This window comes from Carassius auratus, chromosome 4 (assembly GCF_003368295.1).
Source record: "Carassius auratus strain Wakin chromosome 4, ASM336829v1, whole genome shotgun sequence".
NCBI classification, from domain to species: Eukaryota; Metazoa; Chordata; class Actinopteri; order Cypriniformes; family Cyprinidae; genus Carassius; species Carassius auratus.
The window spans coordinates 21,681,694-21,692,412 of NC_039246.1; positions in this window are offsets into that span (position 1 = coordinate 21,681,694).

Here is a 10,719-nt window from a genome sequence, read left to right on the forward strand (position 1 = left end):
TGTTGCTTTCTCCATCGAAAACATCATCTTGTCTGGAAAGCAATGCACTCATCATTCATTGTAAATGTGTTCTCTTCATTTTTACAGACATTTTAGGGTTTTAGGCATCCCATTATCATGATATATTTGCTTCACTATAATCCAAATTTACTCAAGTAGAAAAAGACTTAAAGTAGAAATTTGTGGTAATTAATATTATGCCCCAAATACTGAACCAAGTATTGAACCCAGAATAATCCTTAACACATATGCAGCCCACTTTCAGCTCTTCTTCTTGTGAAGGACTGTTAAATTCTTACTATCCAATTTGTGCGCCTCTAAGAGGTTGTTGCCCAGGGAACGAAATGTGAGAGAACTTACAGATAAAGCTTTGGTAACTCCCATAAGAAATAATTGTCACTCTAGATTATCATTGATTTCTCAAAATAGCTCCTCAAAAGTGCCGTGCAGAACAAGAAGCGTGCGAGGAATAAAGCTCAAGGGAATTGGTCAAATAAAAAAAAAAATACAGTTAAGAGCTGTTCAGCCTGGCGCAATTATTACTGCCAATAACCAAAAGCATAGGAACGAACTGAAAACCAGAAAGGTTACGAAAGGTGAAAATAGGATTGCTTAGAAGAATAATAATCCATCTCTTTTCAACCAGCCACACATTTTGAGCTATTACTCATATCTGCAGCATTTTGCACTGAGCTCAATAAATGGGTGGTACTGTACAGTGAAAATTATTACTAAAAATTATATAGAGTTGAGAGCAGATTTGACTCTCATCATTCAGTTACATAGTTCAGCTACTTTCATTATAATTTTTTATTTTTTTATTTTTTAAAATAAATTAATGATTAAAAACAAAAGTAATAACAAATATATTGTTTTTAAATGCTATAGATTTGACCTCCTTTTATTGCTTTAAAGCCTATAAAAATAAAACCACCCTTTGTCTTTTGAGTGCCCAGGCTTTTTCTATTTCCACTGCAATAAGGCAAAATGAGCACAACAGGAAGCAGACATTTGAGCAGAGAGTGTGCCTCTGGCCCGTATTAGGTCAGTATCCTCCTATGAAAATGGCAACAAGGTTTTAACCTTTAGCTCTGCCGGGTTTTGCTGCAGCATATTGAATTAGATCAGTCAGATGGACATGGCAAAGCAGATGCACTGCACTGTTCCTATCTGTTTGAATGGCACCACACTGATAGAAAACTCTAATGATATATATAAATATATTTATATATATAAAACCTATATAAAAAAAGATAAAAATAGATAAATAAACAAATGCAAATAAAATAAATAAATATAGATATTGTAGGAATAAAATAACAAACAGAAACATATGAAGTTAATATACATTTTACATAAAATTAAATTATAGTCTATAAATTTTTTTTATGGCATTGCTTCCTTGTGTCTATAATTGGTTGATAAACCTGCCAATCATTTTTCATAGCAGGTCTGCAAATCTACATGAATGGGTCAAACTGGTATGAATGGATTCTGGCAGGCATTCAATAACTACTTGTAAATAATGACTCAAATATCCGCCTTGTTAATTCAGAGTAAACAGCCTTTCAAAGATGATGGTTACTACCCTAGCAAGCGTAGTGTGGCATTAAATTTATAATGTAATACTTTATTATTGGTGTTTGATTAGTTGTTTTTAAAGTGACCATGAACATTTTATTATTCATTACTTTTTTAAAATAATTTGCCTAAGAAATTTTTTTCTCATTGAGTCATGACATCATCATGCAGTGCATATATGTCAACATAACTAAAGACCATGTAAATCCCCCACTTTTGGTCATGTCTGAATCTAAATTAACTTGTAACAATACGATGATGTTAGTGAGTTGATTTTTAGTGCCTACTTGGATGGTCAACTTGAATTTCCATCTCCAAATGTCATGAAAGATTTGTTCGCTGATGGTGCAAAAAACTACTAATAAGATGAATAAGTTAACAACTATTAATAAAATCCAAACAACATGTATTGTCCTTATTTTTTAAAGCAGTGTTTACATTTTGATACAATTATTTGGTTTTAACAAACAAATGGTGTGTTAATAAAAATGATTATATAAACATTAGTTGCTTCTTGAGAGTGTAGGTAGGTACCATCTCTTTGTGTGTGTGTGTGTGTGTGTGTGCAATGACGCAGTCACCAGTAATCAGTATCCATCACATGGTCTCTATACCATGTTTATCTCAAAGCACCAGCCTTGAAGTCCGGATAAATCTGTTTTGCTTGTGCCTGGAAACAGGAGAGAAAATGGGAAAAAATGGGAATGGAGAGAGTGTTTGTGACTGAGTGGATGTGTACAGAAGGGTCATATGTGTTTTGAATCTCTTATTCACTATATGGAGTACAAAATAAATGGCACTTAAATACCATTAAGTGCCCCCCACCACCCTGCCTTTCGAACGCCCTCACCATGCTCACAAGGAGCTCTGGAGGTCAGTCAAACCATACTGTGTTTGACAGCGAATGACAACCCAAATATCAGGCTCGCACTCACACGCTGATCTCCTCTCGTGTACAGGATTATGGGACTAAGGCGTCTATTTTTTTAAGTGATGTGGCAAATGAAACTGTGCCATTTCCAGATGGCTTGAAGGAGGGAGGCCACGTCAGCATAGACAGAGCCATGTGTTTCGCGAGGGCAACTGATTGAAACATAATAGTTGGAGGGAGGTCAAACACGCACATACACAGCTACAGGGACAATAGAGATGCAGGTGTATCTGCAGTGTCCTTCATCTATTGCGCGCGATGACATACAGACAGGTGTGTTCGCATGTTTGTGTGTTGTTGACCTCTCCAAACCTGTTGTGTCATTCAATGGTCTTCACATAAGTGAAAACGTTTGTGTGTGTGCACGGGCAATCTGAGACGGATTGAACATCATGAGTCATGTTTTTGACACGGGATTCACACCCAAGTATCCCGCATCCTAAGTGTAATTGGCCCTTCGCAAAAAACTTGATTGATAGGCGATCTGACCAATCATAATGCAGAATCCGCCATCTTGTCAGACTGCTACAGCCGGAAAATAACAATAAATGAAATTTTCGATTTATTAGTTTGTGTTTTATTAATGTATACACCTAGCCTAACCCTAAACAGTAATGCAAAAATGATACTTTATTGATGTGCACATAGCCGCAGCTGTATCTATTTTTGCTTAGTTTCCACAAACATCACTCAAAGCCACTCACAATCAAACTGCCTTTTAAAATCCAATCAGAGTCCCTCTGTCTCTCACACTACCTCACACACACACTTCTGACCACTGTTGTCTTTCCACATAAATGAAGGAGTGAGCAGATAACCTGAGTGAGTAAAATGTACCATCGCTCTCCTTCAGCGCACTTGGACTGCATGCTGGACTCTCAAAACACAGTCGTCCAATTAAGGGCCGCTGTGCGTGTCACTTATGGTGGATGCTGAGAGCATGTGTCATAGTGAGAGAGCGAGGAATGGATGAATTCACTGGTCTTTTTTGGGTCTTTGCCATTTTCAGTGTTAGGTCAGAGATGAGAAGAAAAAAGAAAGAGGGAGCGAGAGATAAAGGGACAGAGGAAGGACAAGTGAAGGGGATCTCTGTGGAAACGGCCTGAGTGCACAGATGAAAGAGGAGAGTCGGAGACCAGAAAAATGAATGAGCGTGAGTGAAGGTGAAGTGACTGAACCATCCTTTACCCTCCTCTTCTTCTCTGGCGTCTTATCGCTCCTCCTCCACTTCTCTCATGGTTTTGCTTCCTCTCCTCATCTCATTTTTGTTTATCTTTTCTCTTCTTGTCTCTTCTCTTTCTTCTCAACTCTTTGTCTCTTCTCATCTCCTCGTTTCACCTTTACTCTTAAATTCTCCTCCATCTTTCCTCATCTCTCCTCTCTCTTCTCCTCTCGTTTTCTCATCTTCTTGTCTCTCATCATTGCGCCTTTTATCATTGTCAGGATCCTGCCCTGACAGCCCTGTCCATCTTGTCTCTGTTCCATGTTTCTCTGTTTGTTTTGTGTCTAAGCACATGGTTCTGTCTTTGTTTTTGTCTGCCACGTGCTCCCCTTGTCCCACCTCCTTGTTACCCCTGGTCACGCCCCATTGTTTAGCCCTTGTCTGCTTGATTGTTTTCACCTGATCCTCATGGGTACTTTCCTATATATTGGGGTTTCTTTCCTTGTGTCTCTGCTGGTTCGTTTTGGTGTTTACCCATCTCTTAGCCTAGAATTTATCCCTTTGAGCGTGATAATTATTTTGATATCTTATCTAGTTGTTTATATCCTTTTTGGTCCTTAGCTTTGTCTAGTTTAAAAGAAAAGGAAGTCTTTTTGTGTATTCTAATCTAGTTTTGTTTCTCATTCGATTTAAACTTTCATTTATTCTTGCTTAAGTGATTCCAGTTTTGGATTGAGTTTTGTTCTTACTCTTGGATTATAGCTTTGGTTTTCTTTTGCTTTGTTCTAATTTTGTCTTCAATTGTCTGTGTCGTTTTGAGTCTTGTTTTTGTGTATTGTCCTGTCTTGGCCCCACTCGGATTTCCTGACCACTGTACCCCACTGCCTGGAAGCAGCTCACCTCTCTCACGTGTCAAGTCTCTGGTCGTGTGAGTCTCTACCTGGCGACTAGTCTGGTGACGTTGCAGTTTCACTTGAAGCTACGAGTTCCTGTGTCTTCCTGACCCTTCCTCTGGAGCTGCCTACTCTGTGCTTGGGCCTGTGGTCATCTTGGACTGTCTCAGTGGTCATCCCTCCTGCCTGTATTGTTGTCTGCCCAGCCCATCTGTTTGAACTGTTTCACTGCAAATTCCCCAGCTGTTCCAGTCTTTGTCTTGTTAATAAAATACCCTTGTCTGCTCATTCTGCATTTGGGTCCCATTTCTTGCAGATCCCTGACAGAACGAACCAGCCACACTCGGGACCCAGCAATGAGCATCCGTATTGTTCCTCCCAGTACCGCTAAGGGGAGACTGGCACTCCAACAGGCAGTGGCATCGCTCCGCCAGCAGGGCCAGGAGGTTGTTTCATTCGCACAGTTTTTCTGGACCATGGCAAGGGGCTTGGAGTATCCGGACTCTACTCTAAAGGAGGCTTTTAATCTCTGCTTGGATGATCCCCTACCACAATGGGAGATGGAGCAACTAAGAGGCGTAGATTATTGGACCTTTTCTAAATATTTGCACCATCGCAAGGACTGGCAGATTCTTACACCCCCAGAGTCAGTCTGCAGGGACCATGCCACCCTCCCTCCCACGCCGAGTCAAATTCAAGACCCTATCCCATCTCCTACGTTGAAGCGTAGAATGAGGAGGAAGAGAGCTGCCCAGAACGCCACATCCGTTGCAGAGCCGGTTGAATCTGCCCTTGCAGCGCCAGAGCCGGTCGTGCCCACGCCAGAGCCGGTCGTGCCCACGCCAGAGCCGGTCGTGCCCACGCCAGAGCCGGTCGTGCCCACGCCAGAGCCGGTCGTGCCCACGCCAGAGCCGGTCGTGCCCACGCCAGTCAGTCCAGAGTTGATTCGAAGAAGTAATACCATGTTCCCAGAGCTTGCTGTTGAGATGTCACCCCCTGAGCCCATGTCAGCTCCAATCTCTGAGCCCATTCCAGTGTCTGTCCTTACAGCCCAGGAGGGCCCGTCAGAGTCCAGCCCAGTGTCTGTCCTTACAGCCCAGGAGGGCCCGTCAGAGTCCAGCCCAGTGTCTGTCCTTACAGCCCAGGAGGGCCCGTCAGAGTCCAGCCCAGTGTCTGTCCTTACAGCCCAGGAGGGCCCGTCAGAGTCCAGCCCAGTGTCTGTCCTCACAGCCCAGGAGGGCACGCCAGAGTCCAGCCCAATGGCGGTCTCCGAAGCCCTGGAGAGTGCTTCCAAGTCCGTATCGGAATCCATTCTTGCATCTCCAAAATTATTTTCCCAAGGATGCACCCTCTCTGCTCCTGTGGTCATGGCACCTGAGTTTGTCCCAAGGCACTTCATGCATCAAGAGTTGGCCCCAGAGGCCATAAAGGCTACCTCCAAGGTTCCTCCAGTAAAACAAGTCCACCTCCCTAGAAGGACCACCAACAAGATCCCTATCCCATCCACCCCTTTAGCTAGTCCTTCTGGATACCATAAGCCAGAACCTCCCTGGTCCTCAAACTATTCTCCAGGATTATTTTCCTCCCTCCCAGTCCCACCCCTTAGGGTTCCTGGCTACCCTGGAGTTCCAAGCTTTGTTCCCAACCCACCCCCCCAGTTGGTACCTCCCTGTACTGTTTTGCCCAGTGTGGACGCCTGGGGGCGTCCATTAGGGGGAGGGTACTGTCAGGATCCTGCCCTGACAGCCCTGTCCATCTTGTCTCTGTTCCATGTTTCTCTGTTTGTTTTGTGTCTAAGCACATGGTTCTGTCTTTGTTTTTGTCTGCCACGTGCTCCCCTTGTCCCACCTCCTTGTTACCCCTGGTCACGCCCCATTGTTTAGCCCTTGTCTGCTTGATTGTTTTCACCTGATCCTCATGGGTACTTTCCTATATATTGGGGTTTCTTTCCTTGTGTCTCTGCTGGTTCGTTTTGGTGTTTACCCATCTCTTAGCCTAGAATTTATCCCTTTGAGCGTGATAATTATTTTGATATCTTATCTAGTTGTTTATATCCTTTTTGGTCCTTAGCTTTGTCTAGTTTAAAAGAAAAGGAAGTCTTTTTGTGTATTCTAATCTAGTTTTGTTTCTCATTCGATTTAAACTTTCATTTATTCTTGCTTAAGTGATTCCAGTTTTGGATTGAGTTTTGTTCTTACTCTTGGATTATAGCTTTGGTTTTCTTTTGCTTTGTTCTAATTTTGTCTTCAATTGTCTGTGTCGTTTTGAGTCTTGTTTTTGTGTATTGTCCTGTCTTGGCCCCACTCGGATTTCCTGACCACTGTACCCCACTGCCTGGAAGCAGCTCACCTCTCTCACGTGTCAAGTCTCTGGTCGTGTGAGTCTCTACCTGGCGACTAGTCTGGTGACGTTGCAGTTTCACTTGAAGCTACGAGTTCCTGTGTCTTCCTGACCCTTCCTCTGGAGCTGCCTACTCTGTGCTTGGGCCTGTGGTCATCTTGGACTGTCTCAGTGGTCATCCCTCCTGCCCGTATTGTTGTCTGCCCAGCCCATCTGTTTGAACTGTTTCACTGCAAATTCCCCAGCTGTTCCAGTCTTTGTCTTGTTAATAAAATACCCTTGTCTGCTCATTCTGCATTTGGGTCCCATTTCTTGCAGATCCCTGACAATCATCTCCCCAATTTTATTCTCTCATCTTTTTTACTTTCCTCTCCTCTTCTATCCCCCTCTCTCCTTTTACTTTTCCATTTATTTTGTCAGTTTTGTCTTTCCCCCCTTCTGATATGAATTAATGTATGCTTTAATGTATGCTGGCTTTACATTTTGGTCATTAAAGTGGCTAACAAAGTCAAAGTCTCCTTTACTTTTTGCTCCTTTTCTTATGTCCTTGTCTCCCTTTTCCTTATTTATATATTTATTTTCTCCTCTCCACTAGTTTCCTTGTCTTGTTTCTTGTCTCTCCTCTCCTCTCCTCTCCTCTCCATTTCTAGTCTTATCTCATGTATTCACTCCTCATCTCTCTCCCCGTCTTTTCTCTGTCTTCTCATCCACTCACCTTTATCCTCTCCTCTCCACTTTTTGTCTCTTCTTGTCTCATTGTTTCACCTCTCTTTCTCTCCTGGTCTCTCTTTTCTATTCTCCCCTCCCTGTCTTTTGTCTCCTCTTTTTGTATCTCCTCTACTAATTTATAATTTCCTCACCAATTATACTCTCCCTCATCTGTTTTTTCTTGTCTCTCCTGTCTCTTCTCATCTCCTTGTTTTGTCTCCTTGTCTTAACATCTTGTATCTCCCACCTCTTGTCTCATCTCAAGCCCTTGTCTCGTCTTCATGTTTCCTCTCTCCTAATCTATCATCTACAGACTTCTTCTCAATATAATTTGTCCTGTTCTCTATCTCCATCTCTCATTGTCTCACATCTTTTGTCCTCCCATTGTCTCATCTCATCTCATTGTCTCATAATCTTGTATCTCCTCTCCTCCTCTTGTCTTATATTGACTCCTGTCCTAATCTGTCATTCTCCTCATAATTTCTCCCCTCATCTATCTCTCTCTCCCTGTGTCTCCTTTCTTGTCCTCTTCTTGTCTCATCTCATCTCTTATTGTCATCCTCTTGTATCTCCTCTCCTTGACTTCTCCTCTCCTTCAGGTCCCTCCTCTGTTGTCCTCGCTTTGCCTTATCTCATCTCCTTGTCTCATCAACTTGTGTCTCCTCTTCTAATCGATCCTCTCCGCGTCTTCCCTTGCCTTCATTTCTGTCTCTCCTTTTCTCTCCTCTATCTTTTGTCCTCTACTTGTGCTGTCTCATTTCCTTGTCTCCTCATCTTGCATCTCCACTCCTGATTCCTCCTCTCCTTATCTCTTCTTTCACGTTTCCACTCATTGTCTTGTCATTGTGTCTTCTTGTCTCATCTTCTCGTCTCTCCTCATTGCTCCTTTCACAACTCCTCCTCAGTTCTCCTCTCCTTTCTTTGCAGTTCATCTCTTATTTTCTTTATCGGCCATTTTCTCTTCTTTCCTTTTCTCCTCTCCTCTTTATCTATCCTCTTTGCATCCCTTCATATGTGGAAACAACTGACATTAGATGTATCATTTTTAGAAATGTACGATTCAATAGAAATAACATTGCAGTGGTTTTATTAGGTATATGTAAACTTCCATCTTTATAAAAACATATGCTTAATGCTCTTCATAACAGACAGTTTTGAGAACTGCTTGTCTCTGAGGCTGATTCAGGAGATAAATATGAAAATTATAATATTAGCGGTAATCATTTTCCCTCTCAGTATGCCTAATGTAGCTTAACGAGAGCAACACTACTCTACAAATGACATCTTTGCTGAGATTAGAATGACAGAATCAAATATAACAGAAAACAACAAAAACACCAGTGCTGACTTAACACTAAAGAACAACATCTGTCTTTGCAAAACTGCTTCTGTAAGGGAGAGACACACACACACAAACACATATACACATTTCTGCTTCATTACAGGTATTTTACATCACACAACTTAATTAAGCAACAAATAACTGTAACCCTGAAAATAAAATGATGAGAAACATGTCTCTTTCAGATGTATTCACTGTAAAAGGAAAGGATGCGTAAGGTACAAGCAGCTTCACACTTGCTTTTCTTCACACATACTGAAATAGCAACAGCGTCAAAACCTCTGCTACTTTTGAGGTACGAGAAAACTCAATTAATTTTTCATGAAAGAAGAGGAAGGAGAGAGAGAGAGAGAGAGAGAGAGAGAGAGAGAGAGAGAGAGAGAGAGAGAGAGAGAGAGAGGTTTGATAAAAGTAGCTTTTTTTGTGTGTGCAGATGGGATGATGACTACTTACAGGTTTTTAGAGAACAAGAATGAGTCACTTCAAATTCTAAGAGGCAACACGGAGCATAAAAAACACAAAAAGATGTCAAAGAAAGAAAAAGCTGCCTTTATATTTTTTTAAAGTTCGTTAATGACTTTTTGAATGTTTTTATTACATTTTATTATTAATTTGAATTAGGAATGACCCACAATAAATGCATTTAAGACAAATATTTAATTTTAAAACATTCTGATTTCCTGTTTTATTTAAAATATTTGAGGGGATATAAAGTTTAATAATTTTCTATTCATATTTTGATGTTAGATCCATTTGAAACTGACTGTAAGAAATACTACTGTACACATAAAGTAGTAAAAAAAATCTGTTTTATAAAAGATGGTAGAAGATGAATCAGTGACAATTGCAGACCTCTAGGTTTTGTATAAGCTGTGCATGTTATGACAAAGATCAGGCATCACAGATCTGACAACTCTGTGCTGGATGAAATCACGGAATGACACAAACAGGAATATGTTTTGTTATCGTGGTTCCTAGATAACAACGTAACAAACTCTTTTCCTTCCTCTGCCCGAGCTCAGTTTTTCTCTCTTTAGCATTTGTTAACCAAGGAGGAATTATCTAATCAGTGTTATTAGTGGGTAATTAAAGTTTGAAGATTTGCGCAAGTTGTTTATTTCAGTGGCTTAACTGTCTCAAGAAAGAAACAAAGCTAAAGATTTATGCAAGCTAATATATTGACTGATCAATTAAAGATGTCAGGAAGGACGTTTAATGCTTGCAATTAAGTTTCTATTTAAAAAAAAACAACAACACAGTCCCAGTCTTTAACAAACTCTCTTAAAAAAATTTATATTTAATTTAAAATCCAAATTCTGATGCTTTTTAAAGTTTTTGTTGTATTTGTTTTTCTTTTTCCCTCTTGTTTCTCCGTTACTCTGCATACATGCAGTACGTTTTACAGTGTTCTACTGTATTTCGGTATTCTGCTGTTGTGCATTGTACCCAATCCCAGCCCGAATTATGACCTTGGCCTGGGTGAGACTGACAGGCCAAAGTGATGTCCTTTTTTAACTGGGGTCTCCTCATATTTGATAGATTTCCTGCACTTTATCAGCAGTCAGCAAATGTTCAGAAATCCATGTTTTCCTTATCTCTGTTTGCAGAGGTTTAGAGCACATGTTCGGATTCTTGCATCCAAAACTGATCAAACACAAACATTCGAACATCTATCCATCTATACATAAATACAAAGTGGTCCTCACTGCAGAACCTGCATGGTCTGCCGGCAATTTATGCTTTGACAAAAGAGCAGTAATTT